Genomic DNA, 16,636 nt, shown 5'->3' with positions numbered 1-16,636 from the left:
TTTATAACAGAATATTTTTATTTTAGTTATTGAAAATAAAAAAGAGAATCCTTTTATTTTTTCTGCCAAATAACTGTGCTGAAAATTCTTCATGTGAAAATAACTATGAAAGGTAACTAAAAAGGAAAGAAAAACTGCTTAGTTTTACTGCATGTATTTTAAAGAATTAATTTGGATTTTCTTGTCACACTTGCTCCTTTCTCCTTCTTGCACCAAAAAATTTCCCTGTTCTCAGAGCACTACAAGTATAAAACTTACAAAAGTCATTCTCTGAATGAGTAAAATGTTTAAAGATAAAGATACCTTCTCCTCTTGTAAGTCTTGAGTAACCACCCTTCACAGGGAACAGTTTATAAGTTGTCTTTCTTCCTTTTTGCTAGTTTCAACTTTGAATCCAACCATGACTGTAGTACCAATTTTGGGATTCACAGCTAAGCTTTTGAAAATTCCAATTTTAAATTAAAAAAGCATACATTTCCTTAAAATGGTAGGATATAGTTTACTCAAATGATGAATCTATTTTGTCAATTTCTGATCAAATGATACATTCAGATAAACTAATAGTATTCTATTTCTCTATGTGCCAGCTTAATAAGAAGACATAAAAGCAGGACTTTTGTTACACAATATTGCAAGATGTCTTGCCTTTATCAATTATAACCAGAAACTAATGCAGAGAGCAGAAGTAAAACACTGATGAGCTTTTAATGTCACTTGCAATGAAGATTATGAATTTCAAGATTCAAATTCAGATTATGTTTTATGCAGAAATCAGGTTTGGTTATCTTTGTAATAGATAAAACAGTCAGTAAAACTAAACTACAAGAGAAAAGAATGATTTTGTTAAGCAGTTCTGCAAAATAAAAGAATCAATTTTTTTACATATTTTTTGTGGATCAAGTTTTGGACCACTGAAGGTTGCTTGAAGCACATTGTAACATTAATCCAAGATGTTAAGGAAAGTGAGAGAGAAAGAAAGTGTTAATATAGGTAATCCTGTGTTTCTTCACAGTCCAGCACTATAGCTGAAAGATTGTCAAGATATGGCACTTCATGAGCATTTCTACTCTAACTGAAACATAATCCAAGTAAATAAACATTTCCCTCCCAGAAATGTTAGCAGATGAACAATTAGTCACATAACCATAGTTAGATACCTTGGAGCAATGCAGAGAGCAAACACCACCATACTACACTAATAAAGTCCTCATTTAAAGGAGATCTTTAGGAATTTCCTGTAGTTTCACTGCATGGGAATGGTGAGAAAGGCTTTGATGAAGTTTATTTGAGAAGGAAATCCCCTTTGTAAATGTCTAAATAAAAGAGTCAGAGAAACTCTAAAGAATTTTAGAGGCTCTAGATTCAACTCAGTTCAATTATATAGCCTCAGTGAGTCTGAAAGTATCCTGAGAGCAAGTCTGCCCTTCTTCATTCCTTCTTCTTAGGTCTAGGAAGATGTGTCAATCTTGAATTTACCCTTGTGTACACTGTCTGATATCAGCATTCAGCCGCAATTTTAACTTCTCCAATTCCTCTTATCAGACAGCTGAGAAGGCAGTCTCTGTGTGTCCACAAACCCAAGGAATTAATCTGAAATCTTACTCAACAGCTGAATCCATAGCATTCAGGAAAAAAGGAATGACTTCTAGTAAATCCAGACAGATTGTCTTGAAGCATCCTTTCCTTGTCACTCATATTGGAAATCAGAAACTAAATCCTGCTTACCTCTGTCAGCTTGAAGCAGTGGAGCACTGAACTCTCTCTACTTCAATAGGTAGATACAGAAGTAGCAAATCTGGAGCAGTTCTGTGTTCTCCTTCTGTCTTTCTGAGTGAAGCACGCAGATCGTTCCAAGTGAGATCTGTTGTCGTTTACCACACTATTGTTAATTTTATACATGCCCTACACAATTTGATAAGCTTTCAGAACTTGGCTGAGTCTATTTCTTCTATTTCAGACAGTGCATGGGATGTAGATTAAGTCATTAGAATTCATTGAGGGAATCGGTAGCATCACCCTTGACTCTGAGAAATGGTAGAACTTGTTTGGTTTGTTCATTCATAACTTATATGTATACTGCAATAGGTACAGACATTCAAGTAATACATTTCTACAGTAAGAATGAATTTCTAAAATATATTAGAGGTTAGTTTATGTCTTTCAGATAGGCAGAAAAGGTGGAAAGCAGGCAGTGAGTGTGCTATTTTATTGCTGGAGTATGGGACTGACTGTAAGTGAGGGGGAGAATGCTCCTTCTCTGAGAGCAGCTGGGTATGGGTTGGGGTAATAAGTAGGGAGCATGCAGCTTAAATATGGCCTGGGAATCTAATGTTGAAAGGAACAGGGCCTTATTGCATCAACACTGAACTAAAGCTTCAGAGATGGTGGCAGAGAGTCATCCACATTTTTTCAAACCGTGGAGTTGCCTGAAGTTTTTGTACTGCGAAGAGGAACAAGAGAAAAGTCTTCCATTTGCTACTGGAAATATGCAGTGACTATGATATAGATTTACTTTTAATTGTTATTTTATTTTTTAAGCACTGTCAGTCAGAGTATCTGTGCTTTTCCTGTTTAAATCACAGAAATTTCTGGATTTTTGAGAATTAAGAGTTTCAGTGTACTTTGGTTGACTTATGTCAAATAAAAGATGAATAGTTCTAATTTCAGACTTCAGCCAGCTCAGGATTCACCATAAAACCTAAGACTCAAATGATACTAGGGCACAGAAGAAAATACTTGAAATTAGTAAGTATAAATCATATGTAAGAACAACATTTTTATGCATAACTTCAGAAATACAGCATTTCATATCAAAATGCTTCCTAAGATCATAGTAGACATCCAAAACAAAAATTTTGCTTTCTGAAGGGTTAATGCATAGATCTTAGTGCTGATCCCAAAAAATGTATGATAATTGTTTTTCAAGCCAACACCTGTTTCAGTACAGAAAAACTCTGAAAGCCCACAGACCAAACCATACCCTTTTATTTTTTAACCGAGGTAACTTTGAAGGAAAATTATTCTATTGTGAGGGAAAAAGGTTTCCTGTGGTAGAGTATTTGCAAGCTGTTTTTTAAGTGCTGAGGAAGTTGTAATGTTACATCAAGATGTGATGACAGGTGATGATATTCTATTTGTGTTGTTCTGTATGCCACTCTTATATTTTGGATATTACACATAAGCACATGAAGTTATGCACGTAATAGAGCTAGAACTGATATTTGTGTAAGTAGTTTTCAGCTGTTCTCATTGCAAAAGCTGTTTAAAATTTAAGTGACACAAGTACCAACACATTCTTTCATGACAGCCATCAAGTCACAAGATAGTGTCTTTAAAAAGTGGTGACTCAAGTCCAACAATTTCTCATAGCAGATAACAGTCACTTCTTACTGTAGGTGGGATTCCAAGTGAAGACATTGGGTTTTGTGTTTGCTTTTTGTTTTCTAAAGCTCTTGTGTTATTTCATAATGCACAAAACCAAGGAAACAATTCCACAATCAAAAAAAGTTACAATATACATAGCTCCAGTACTTCTAAGACTTTGGGACAGTGGATGATAGGCAAGAAGAAAACACCTCAAAATGAATCCAATGTCACATCATTGAAAAGTCTAACTACAAAGATTAATTTGTTATTTTTTATTTTTTCAGTCTGCAATGAATTACAAAGTTTCAAATGCACACAAATCTACTAAGCCAGGCCATTTAAAGAATCTAAATAAGCTTGCACGGTTTTAAGCTTTCTGACTTTGAATATTATCTTTGAAGCCATGCCAAAAAATGACTGCAGCAGAGCTACTTTAGAACGGAATTCCTGACACTGGAATTAGCGTTGGGTGTGTGGCATGCATAGTGATAATCTTGACCACGCTTGCTGTAGACAGACATCACACATGGTGCCTCTGAGTCAATAATTCTCCTAAGATAAGATGTGGAGCATCTTGGCTGTTTTTATTATTACAGACTGGTGTTTTGGACACTGTCCATTCTGCAAAGACAGCTTGCCTAACAACACATGGCATTTTTCCATAGGACCGAAAGATTGCACATTCCTTTAGTTAGTTCTGATGAAAATCTATAACAAGAGCTTAAAAAAAAAAAAAACAAAAAACAAAAAACAAAACATTAAAAATTAATGTGCCTCACATATAGGCTACAACCACACTTAATTGTAATCTTAAACTTCTTACATTTCTAAATTTGCCACAGCATCAGTGTTTTATTTACAGAAAAGCTTAATATTTATATCAATACGAATATGGTCATTGTGTAGAAGAAGTAAATTAGCATGCTACTTCATCTATGTAACAGCACACATACTTCTTTGTGCTGTGATGAAGAGTATATGTTTCTGTTACTGAAGGCTTTTGAAGTAACATGGTATATCGGAGGTAAAAAGAAAATCATACATAAGAATAATATTTTTCTAAAACACATGGACATATGTCACTGTATTCCTAACAAAATACTCCTATTCTGTGTTCAGAAAAGTAAAAACCAGAATTTTCATTGAATTTAGTGGAGCAGAATCAAGCTCTAGGTTCCCAGAAAAGAAATATGTCTTTCACTCAAACATTAGTCACTATGAAAGAACAAAAAATTCATCTGAAATATTGAACTCTTAAAATGCATTCTTCTTTGTGGCTAGATGATTTCATTTAACTTTTATGACACAATTAGTCATCCTATTGTGATGCAGCACTTTGTAACTGAGCACATCAGGCATTTCAGATAAGAGTTGCCTTGCGGATACAGATGTTGGCAATGGTTTCAAAGCACATTCTGTATTGAATGTATGGCTAGATTGTACAATCAAGGCAAACATCAAAAAGCAGTATGTATATTCTATACATTCTGGACTATATATATGAATTTTCCTGCACCTCAAATGACATACCAGTCCTACCTTTAGAAAGAATAGGGAGGAATAAAACCGACAATGTAAACTTTAAACCTGTCACCAAACCTCATGTTTTGAAGACCTTTGGTAAATATATTTCTAAGCTTCTATATTTCTATGAAAATTGTGTGAGACTGTGTTTACCACTGGTTTATACCACATGAAGTTATTTCTGCTTTTAGAAAGAATTAAATATATGGCAAATAAAATAAATGATTTTTGTAAGAAAAAAAAATAATTATCTAGAACTCTATATTTTAACCACAAAAAGCCATACCAAAATAGCAAAACAAAATATAAATGTCTTTTTAAGTTGAGAGAGCTAAACATAAATAAATAAGAACTTACTTGATGCTCAGAAGCCAGATTAAACTCTGTTCCTTTCACATTAACATAATAACTACTGGTTAAATTTTATTCTGATATTCTGAACTAAACCCAGAAGTGCTGTGTTACTACATCTTGGAATATTCAATGTGTTAAAAAATATGGTGAAAATTTTTGAGATTCTCCTTGAACAATAATTGTCACATTTTTATATTATCTATTAAATGTTTGTGAAATCATTATCTTTACTATAGCTACTCACTTCTAAAATATTTTCTTTTTATTTTTTAATGGTCTAAAATTTGTTGGTAGAAGAAGTTACATGTTTTACTTAAAATATTTGAATTTTTATTATACACACTATCATAAATTGATTATGGTAGATAATATACACACATTAGAAGTTTTATGTCTACCTGAGAAAGACAAAACAAAACCAGAAAATAGAGGAAACTAGATATTTTTATGTTCAATACACAGCATCTCAAATCTATCCTCCATTTTGCTAAAGCATTCCATTTGTGTCATGGGTTACACAGGTATTTTTGTGTGAATACATGTTTCCAAGTGTAAAATAGTCTGCAGTCTATAACAAAAACATACTTTCACTAATTTCCTGAAAAGAAGATAGCAGTCAGAAATACAGTGGTTGTGAAATGTATATACATTGTCTATTTGCAAAATACACCAAGATTTAAAGTTTAAATTAAAATGTAGTCAGTTATACCATTTGTCCTGGTTTTAGGTCATTTCATAGTCTTCATGTGGCAATACAGCAAAATGTTTGAGTCTTCATTAAGAATGGTTTTGTTTTCAGTAGCCCACTTAAGGAAGAAAAGAAGTAGAATTAGATTTACTGATTTTTTTTTTTTTTTCTACAGTTATAAATCTTACCAGTTATGTTTACATTATAACAGGCATTCTAAGTATGATTTTTGTTTAGTTTTAATTTGTTTTGTATTCTTCTTTTACATGGCTTTCTACCTGCATGAATAAATTAATATTTTCAAACAAGATGTTGGTTAATGGAGTCACATCAGAATTGTTGCTATCATGATGGTCGAAGGATACAGGCAGGACAAATAATAAAGGGAGAGAAACTGTCTCTTAGGCTGTGTGTTAAAAATATGTTTTGAATTCACATGCCACCGATAGAGTCATGGGAAGTAAATAGAATTCTAGAAAGATGAATTATATGTAACTGAGTAGGTAAGTAGCCACTTCTTGAACAAATTAAATCTTCCTCTTCACTTTCATTCAGCTGATACAGAGAGAGGTTTTAACTTTTGAAAACATATAATTATTTAAAGAAAATAATTCTCACAGAATTTTGCTAATATAGAATTTAAAAATAAACAGGATCTTGTGTCTTTCATTGCTAATTCTGTGGAAGTGTAACACCATTAGTCTCAAAACAATTACTTGTGGGATGAAAATCCTGGTTCTGCTGAAGTCAGAACTCCCACTGACTTCACTGCAATCAGGAGATTACTGCTGATTTATATCAGTGTGAGATGAACCTCAGGCTTCAAGACATTGTCTGAAATTTGACAAACCAAAACCGAACAGCTTCACTCAGGCCTAGCTACAAACAGATCTGTTCTTACATAGAAATGTCAAATGTTAGCCACTTTGTACGCTGCCATTTAGAGAGCCTGGCATACCCTGTTTCAAAAATTGGCCTTCAGTGGAACAAGTGCATTGAGAATGCAGACAGATTCTTTCTTTGTGAGAGTAATATAATGAATTCATGTAATCTTCCTACATGCAAACTAAACAAAAGGAGAGTCAAATTAGAAGATACTGCAGATAAAAATCCGCATCCAGAACCTCTGCTTGTATGAACTGACTCTGTAGAGTGCACCCTCTTCTTCTGGTTGGGGATTTACCACTATGAAATAAGTAGAGAAATAACTTTTTAATAAACTGCAGAAAAAGATAAATGGTCTATTAGACTTCAAATTTTCTTGACATGACAAGGCAGATTTTTAATTTGGAACACACTAATTTTTCAGTGAAATGTGGAACTTCTGAAACTTCTACTAAATATTATTGTGTATATTCGATTTTGAGCATATATATATGTGTATGCATGGATGTATATACACACACTGCCAAATGCAAAGTAAGTTTGCTAAGAAAGCCAATATCTAAGGAGAAGTTGTTCTTTACGACTTGTTTTATTTTGTAGAATCTTGGGTCACATTATTTTTCCTCCATGCATTTTTTCAACTTCTGCTTTATACCATTGCATTTGTGTTCCTTCCATTCTAATTGTGTAGAGGGTATGATTTCCATGTTCTATCTTTAAAGCTTGAAATACTTGGACTTCCAGCGGCCACAATTTTGCATTTTAGGAAAAAAAAAACAAAACCAAACTAAAACAAAAAACAACGTTGTAATTTATTCTGATATTAAGTTATAAGAAATCTCTTTATGTTCATAGTAGGATGGTGCCTTGTTTTCTATACACTGCAGTAATATGAGTAAAAATCAATGATTTATCTGAGAAAATAAATTTAAGCGTTTTTGAAAGGTAGTAAGTAGTAATGAGGTAGTAAGTATATATATGTGTAAATAAAACATCTTTATCTTGACTGAGGGGGTTATCCTTTGTTTCATCAGCCTATAGTCTAGTATTCTTTGAAATAAAAATTATTGTACAATTGTTAAATATTTACTTCATCAATAATTAAGGCACTATGTCAGAAATAAGCCGTCTATCTCCATAAAATCATGGATCTCTAAAACAGAGTAAACACTCACAAAAAGTGCTCCAAATTGCTTTTATGATTTTTGGGCCTGATTTTCTTTTTTTTTTTTTTAATGTCTGTAATTGGTAACACAGCGATAGGACCGAAATAGAGAATAAACCCCACATTTTCTCCCTTTTAAACTTCCAGCTGGATCTCTTGCCTCTTAATACTTTCCACAGGCTTTGAAATGGCTGAAAGTAAATCAAACATCAAGCACTAACCTTTACCTTCCCAGAGATACAGACCTATGAAAAATTCAGTTTTGTTTGGGACCCAAGAGCCAAGCATACTAGAAATTACTCCCATCCCTGTATTATTAGTAAAAGCCATAGCTGTGCAGACAGACAAAAGATTTCTATCAAAGCCAACAAGAAGTAGCTAATCTGCTTTCAAGTTTTGAACTAAATCCCCCTGAGATCCTGTAGCTCTAGAAAGGGTTGGCTTGGGTTTTTTTTTAAGTATTTTTAAAATTAGAAAAAATATATATATCATAGACTGCAAAGTGTGGAACGCTTTTCAGGTCTCTTTTAAAGTGCTTGTTTAATTGATTTTTTTTTTGTTGTTGTTGTTGCAAATGGAGATTTCTCTCTCAACAACAGCTGCTGTGTTTTTTGTAGAGTCTGGTAAGCATCAGCGCTCCAAATGAGCCTGAGTCTCAGGAGGAGGAAGCAGAAAATCAGAAAGAGCATTGTGCCTCTTTTGTCACTATTCTGTTAGCAGCCTTGAGTTAATGTATGCCTGCCTCTCAGGCAAAAAGAACTCGACAAGTTGTCCTTGTTTGAAAGGATAATACACCACTGGCGCAATTTTGTAAAAATCAGTCTGCTCAGCTGTGGCAGCAGACATGTTTTTTCTGTTGTGTGATATATGCAATGAGTTATCACCATACGCCCAGTACTTGGATGATGGGATTTTAAATGTCAGAAAATAAATGAAAATATCAACAGTTTGGCAACAGGAAGATTTCTGTTTAATGTGAACCTGACTTTCTGAGAGTCTTTTTGTGAGCTTCTCCCTAAAACCTTATTGGTGAAGATTAATTTTAAATTGAAAAATGACAGTAGATTTCAGTTTGCTTGTGTGTGGTGCATTTCATTGAGGAAGAACCAGAAAATTGTGTGTTGTTATGGGTGGAGTGAGAGGGATGCCTGAGGCAAGATTAATTCTGTTTCACACTTTAATTTGTAAGACTAATAGAAAATATGAATTTTCAGAGTATTTTCAATTCATGAGATATTTACCAATATTTAAGTATATATTTTCTAAAACTTTCTTATTGAAATGTTGTCCTGTTTTCCATGTTTTCTTTGGTTTGCACCCTTCAACATTCACACATGCATACACTCTTACTTATTCACTCCTAAAATAAACAAAATATTCTTCCCTCTCAATTAAATTGAGCATATCCCAGAATTTCTGCCAAAATCCAGCTGCTCTTCCTTTACAGTACCATCTCCTGATGCCCTAACTTAAGGCAGCATGTCTGTCAAAAGCAATTTATTTAGTTTTTAAATGAAAATATACATGTAGATACACTGTTTTGGTGTGAAATCTGAGAAAAGTTAGACTAATCATGAGACTTTGTAGGGGTTTTTAAATGCCACTAGTAGGGAAATGAGTAAAAAAAAAAAAAAAGGGTAATAATGACATTTGTGAATGAGTGTTTAGCAAGGTTTTAGACATAATAGATCATGGGAGCAGTCTGAGTGAGATATAGCCACGAAGTGAGGTGAATGGCAATGCAAGTCCTTGTGTATGGAAAGGAATTCCCCTGTAGAAAGATATTTGCTCCTGCTTCTGTTTTTATTACAGTCAATAGGAAAAATTTAAAAGATATGTCACCTTAATTGGAAATAGGAAAAGGCCTGTGAACACCTTTCCATGCACAGGAATTAAAAAAAAAAAAAAAAAAAGACATTGCTAAGACTTCCATTCATCTAACAAGTTATTTATCTGCCTCAGTGTTTTCTGTGGGAATGACAGTATAGCACTCCTCACTCTGTGTGTATATGCACATGTACACATATCTCTGTGAATAAATACATTCAAATATACACATACCAGACAACAGTACAAGCCAGCAGTGTTCAAACTGAGTGCAACCTCAGTGTTCCTACATTAATTGTTTATTCTGAGTTTTAAGCAAATCTTTTGTAATATTTCCTTCAGCCATCAGCATCCTTACGCCATTGTAATATAGAGTAGTGAAGGTCAGTGTTGAAAGATTCTTAGTGTGTTTTCAAAAAGATTAATGCTTAGCAATGAACTTCATATTGAAAGATTTCCTTTCAAAAAACATCTTAGGTTCACTGATTCAGCGTAAAACATGAACTTGTATCATAAAGGTCACAGTTAACACTGTACTTGACTGCCAGGTCCCTGGTTTAATACTAGCTGAATTAGAGTCCATTTTTTTCCCATTACAGAAATTTAAGACTACCCACCACTGAAGCAAGAATTCTTTTCACCTTTTACTTGGACACTGACAAGGATTAGACACCTGGAGGGGTCTTTCACATCAGCCACCCAACTGATAAGGAATTGCTTTATTTTATCTGTCAAATATGTTAAAAGGTGTGATATGGTTAGAGTTCAACAAGGGCTAAGTGTTTGGCTCCAAGGTAATGGGGGGCATCTCTCTCCATATGGAGTAAAGAGGCCCGAACCTTCTCATGGGGTTAGACTCTACAGACAGTTCAGTTCAAACTGGAGGGCAGGCTCTTCCCAAACAAAGGTTTCTGGTTCCAGATCTTTATTCTGTTCTGCAAAGGACTGAAGTCAAAATCCCTCTGCCTACAGGCTGGGGTTGAGTCCCAGAGTGTCTTATTGCCTAATTAGGTATTTGAAAGTGAGATATTCAAATCTGAACTAATCTATCTAGATTCCCTTTGTAGTTAATGGTAAGAGGATGGGGGCTTCTGCTGATTATCCCAGACAGCTATTCTAAGCAGTATCTCTGGATGTGTCTATTTCTCTATGGATTATAATGTCAGCCTAGGGTGACTACTTCAGTCTTATAAATGAAGCTTCTAGTTGCCTGTGTTAGGATAGATGAATCCATCTCCAAGTATCTAACCTTAATGATAAAATGCCCTAATAGAGTGAGTCTTGGTTAAAGCTGTTTCACTTTAAATAATAATAATAATAATAATAATAATAATAATAATAATAATAATAATAATAATAATAATAATAATAATAATAATAATAATAATAATAATAATAAATTTAAATATTCACTTGGAAAAAAAAAATAGGCAAAAGAAAGATTTCCTTACCAGCTGATTAAGTCATAGAAAGCTGGAGTGTCAGCCCAGTACATGTTCTAATGAATATGTATATCAGGAAGAATAAGACAAGAAGGAGACAGTGACAAAGGCTCACTTCACAGTATGTAAGAGCCCAGTATGTTTAAGACTGTGGTTTCCCACAAATCAAATATAGGAAAGAAAGGATGATGTTCTAATTACTAAACTTAGTTGTAAAGGGTACTTTTTCTCCTCATTATGCATAGATAGACTAGGCCCTAGGGGTGTGAGTGCTAGCAAAATACTTAATTTTTTCCAGCCCTGTTGATGTTAAGATTTGAGTCAGGCATCAGCTGCCATTGCACTGTCAAGAATTTAAAGTTTCTGCCAGTATTCACTGCTGAAATTAAAGGGATTTCTGCTACCAGAAGATTTAGTAGCTACAGGGATTATGTTCTTTTGAAAATCTAGCACTGAAGGTGGAGGCTGTGATAAAACAGATGGACACCAAGAGCTCCAAGGACCAACTAGACTTGTGGCATTCCAGCAAAAGACTCTATTGTACAGGAACTGCAACTGTAGATTTAGCCCAATGGCATTTTTTTTTTTTTCCCTTTAGTCTTTCATGTTTGGTATGCAGAACTCCCCCGCAGGGTGAAAATTTGGTGTCAAGTCTTAACACAAACCTGAAGAATGGTTCCTTACAGTCACTGAGCAAACATTTTGTTCTTCTCCAGCTTTTACACTGCAGTCAGTGCTATGATGTCTAAGGATCATGTTGTCTAACTGTGGTCCCCAAGCATCAAGGGCTTAGTCTCAGCTTTTCAAACAGACATGCTCTGTAGTCAATGGAGAGAGAGGTGGTCCTGCAGACAGTGATTCATCTACCTAGCAAACTGTTTCATCTTCAGACAGGTGTCTAATGGAGGTGGATAAATCACCCTCTGAAGATGCTTATCTATTCCCATTAAATCACGGAAGTAATCTAGGTGATAAACTGAGTTTATGTGATTAGGCCTTCCAGTGGCCTAAGTGAGATGAAACCCACTTGGACTGTCCAGCATCCATGCAGTCTCACTGCAAAAAAAGCTCTTCACGTTGACTCTGTTTTGTGTTCGTGTTGTCTGGGAGGATATTTTGTTTCTTTTGCGGATGAAGGTGGGGAATGGGATTACAATAGTTGTTTGTTTGTTTGTTTGTTTTTCCTAGAAAATAAAAGTAAATAACTGTTTTGATATGCTCAACTGTATCTTCTAATATTAGATATGGTAACCTTCTCATCTTTTGCCATGTATTTCCACCGCTTCATAGAGTGCATCTAGACTACAGAGTGCTTGACTGCTTCCACATTTTTATAAAGTAGAAAAGTAGATAATCTACTGAGACAAACACCTTCCTACAGAAATCATAAAAAATCTGAGGCTTATACTATGTTAACAAATTTATAATAAAAATGGATTAATGTCTAAACACAGACTTTGTGTGCATATGTCCACAATAACGAGATCTAAAAAAAAAAAAAAAAAAAGAAATTATGAATCTATGTCTAAACGGCTTTTCCACTTACTGTTGCAGAAAACATAAATTATATACTTTGTAACCATCTGTAATGTCAGTATCAACAGCTGCTCCCAATTTACTGTATAGTGCTATTGTACATATTATTTGCTTTGGAAATTACTTGCAGTTCTAGAACTGCATCTTGGTTCTTCGATTTTTTTTTTTTTTTTAAATGCACTCCAAAAATTTACAAAGCTATAGCTAGATAGCAGGAATGACTCTACACTATCAGTATTTTTGTAGTAGTGATTTCCTTTTTGACATCTTCCACCAATGTTTATTTAATTTGTTGAGTACATGAGTGCTGTTTGAGTATGTGTATGTGTGTAAATTTACATGCTGACATATGCTGACACAGTTTACTTTCCAGATATTTGTGGAAAATGGTTGCTAATCCCTTCTGTTAGTCTGAGTTCACATCATTTAGATATCTTATCCTCTTAGGATAATTTCCTAACTATGGAAAAGAGAGTGCTAAAACCATAAAAATACTGAAGAGTGAAGATATAAAACCTGTTTAAAAGATAATATTTCAGGGAAAGTTGAGGAGGAAGGAAGAAATAATTACATTGCAAAAAAGTTCCAGTGATTTCAACTGTAAACTTCCTTCAAGTTGAAAGAGACAGAATTTTTAGATTTCTTTTAGATATCCATCATATTCTCACATAGGGCTTCATGGGGATGGGCCAGCCTAGTACAGAGGTTAGAAGTGTGTTCTGTTCTGCTGCCTCACTGTCATGAGCAAGGAAAACAAGCTTGTATTCAGCAAAAAGTCTTACTTGTTACTGCAAATACTTCTTACTGGAATGTTATGTTACTCATATAGTGCGTGATGGATAATAAAAGGTAATCATGACTTTGAAACTTAGTAATTTTATTCCATTCTTGATCAAGGACTGTATCATTAGGCTCTTGTCTGGCATAAAAGCAACTGATGGACTGGATAAATAGTCAGTTGTTTTCCTGCAACATATCAAGAATATTCATCAGAAACATTTCTGTAATGCTGTCAGCCCTGGGGCTCTGTGGATTGTAGCTTCTTCAGGCTGTTAAATATCAGACCTTCACGTTCTTTCATTTTGTAGTCAGCAAGAAATGTTTTGCAAAAAGATATTGTAATAGATGAGAGAGCCTCAAAAGGTCTGTTTCGCTAAACTTGTAGAAAGTTCACAATTTAAATCACTGGAACCTTTGTGTAGTGTAATGATTTCTTCCTTTCTACTTTATTTCAGAAGGTAACTTCTGGAGATTTGATAATCTATTTTCTTATACAGTGTTCTCCCCCCCACCTCCCTTCTCTCTCTTTTTTTTTCCTTACGCTCTCTTTTTTTTTTTTTTTCTTTTTTTTTTTTTTTTCTTTCCTTCCCATCTTTACTATCATATTTTATTTTTGTTTTTCCCTTTTTCTCACATTCTGAACTCAAGTTTTACATTTTGTCTGTGGGTAGATATGTGGCTTGGGCATATCTATAAAGGACTACTTTTAAGTTATTATCAGATAACTAATACAATCTTTCATAAATGTTCTCGCAGAACTTAATAGGAACAAAGTATTTGGTGAGTCAATACATGAAATCATCATTTTCAAAAGGCTGTGAGGGTGTTATTTGTGTATTTATGTATTTTCTTTCCTAATGAACTTCCTGAACAAAACTGAGCTTCCTGAACAAAACTGATCCACTGTCTTTCAGCTATGCTCTAAAGTTTCTTTGACAGTTTTGGAAGTGCTCTTTCTTGTCTCCAGGGTTTCCAAGGCAATAAATTTCATGTGTAAACGTATCACTGAAATATTAAACCAAAGTAGAAATAAGTGTGAACTGTTGCTCTTGAAACAAAATAGAATAATAACAGCAACAATTTTTGGGAAATAAAAGATAAAGTTTAATTTAATCCTGAAGACAACCGGCATCTGCACTTGTTTTTGCCCTTCGCAGAATTTCAATAATTTAAACTATCACTGGTTTTCAGAAGAAATGGAAGTGATTCTAACTGCCACTCCTGTACATCCCCTCTGTTTCATACATTATCCCCAACAGTCAGAAAGAGAGAAAGAAAGAAAGAAAACTACAATAAAACAAGAAAGAAATATTTAGTTGGCAATTTTGTAGGTAATTTATATAGTCAAAAATAGTATTTGTTTTGATATGATGGAAGAGTATTCTAAAGGTGACAAAAAATCATGCAGCCATAAAAATTATTTTCTACTGATGTTAAATATGTAAAGAAAAACTGAAATACCAGAAATATTGGCATTCAAATATTACCAGAGGAAAATAAAATAAGGTCAAATGAAGTAAGAAGTTCCTTTTTATAGTTACGAATATTAGCACGTTATGCCTCATAATGAACATATATCTGAAGAGTGTAAGTATCTGGGACTAGGCTGAAGAGGCTCGGTAGTTCCCGCTGTTCCTCCGGCTTCTCCATGACCTTCAGCAAGCCCTTCACACTCCCTATCAGTTAAACACAGACAATGATATTTAGAGAAGAAATCTGCAGCTACAGCACTTCGGCTACCAATCTCACCCTAAGAAGAGTTCCCAGGCTGCTAGTGATTATAACAGTAGGAACATATTTCTGGTAATGACACCACTATGGTGAAAAATTAAGCTCATTTCCTGTCCTTAAAGTTCCCGTGCATGTCCCTTTCTGCAAGAGGTGTTAACAGCAGAGTCCGAGCTATGCTCTGTCCCTGTTTATTGCTTTCCAAAATCCACTTGCAGCTGGATATAGACTTTATTTCCTGTCTAAGACCCCTGCATGGGGGCAGAGTGTGATACTGAGCTGTCATCATGTTCCTTTTGTGGGAGTGTGGTGTCCGGATGAGGTCTTGACAGTTCCCCTCGAGTGTGTGTGTGTGTGTGTGTGTACGTGCGTGTGTGTGTATGCATGCACATGTGTAATATGATTCCTTGCTCCTTTTCAGCTCATGCAGTCACTTCCTTTTGTGTAAAGTAAAAGCAGACAGGAAAAATTGCTGTGGTGCTATTCTTTATATAGGTGGGAATGACCTTATGTGAATCAAGGTAAAAGGCAAAGGCAAAGTCACGCCAGATATTAGTAAGCATTTCATGGAGCCAGCCACTGTCTATGGCACGTACATGAATAGCGTACTTTACATAAGTGTTGTGGTTTTTTTTTCAGTACACTGTTTTTTTGAGCCTTTGTATTGTTATATGTCTGTTGACTGCAAAACACTGCTGCCATTTTGTGTTCTGGCTGGTACAGAGACTTATTCCAGGCTATCTGCAAGAAACTTCACTGTTGTTTTAATTTTTAGGTTTTATTAAAGTTAATCTACAGCAAAAATTAGAGTCATGTCTATGTGGATGGTCTATTACTCCTTTTACTAAAATGTACAAATGTTCTAAAGAAATTTAAAACTTTATAAAGGACAACAATGAAAAGTGTTAGCCTTTTAAATGTCTAATTTGCTAGCTGCTGCTCCAAGATCTTCTACATAGTACTTTGAAGTACTGTCTCCTTCAAATGAATCCAGGAAAGAGTGAAAAAAATGGGATACACATATAGGTTTGAACATTAATCATGAAAAAAATGCCAGTATTCTTGATGACTGAGCTAATTAACAGGGGATGGAACAAAAGATGATAAGATGGAAAAAGTTATATGAGAGTCTTCGCGTCACAGTACATTGTTTAGCTAAGCAAAACCCCTTTCAAGAGAGCTTTTAAAATTAGCAGGCTTTTTATTTTTTTCTTTTTTTAATATTTTGGAAGCACAAGATTGTTCTCAGTAATTAATATCACATATGATGTTATTTGCTTCAGCCTTCAAATACTCTTTTCAAAAAGTAAGGTTTTCAGGCAACTGAAAGCATTGAGTAGT

Source organism: Tyto alba, unplaced genomic scaffold (genome assembly GCF_018691265.1).
Source record: "Tyto alba isolate M040663 unplaced genomic scaffold, T.alba_DEE_v4.0 Super-Scaffold_40, whole genome shotgun sequence".
Taxonomy (NCBI): domain Eukaryota; kingdom Metazoa; phylum Chordata; class Aves; order Strigiformes; family Tytonidae; genus Tyto; species Tyto alba.
Note: the sequence above shows the minus strand (reverse complement) of the source record.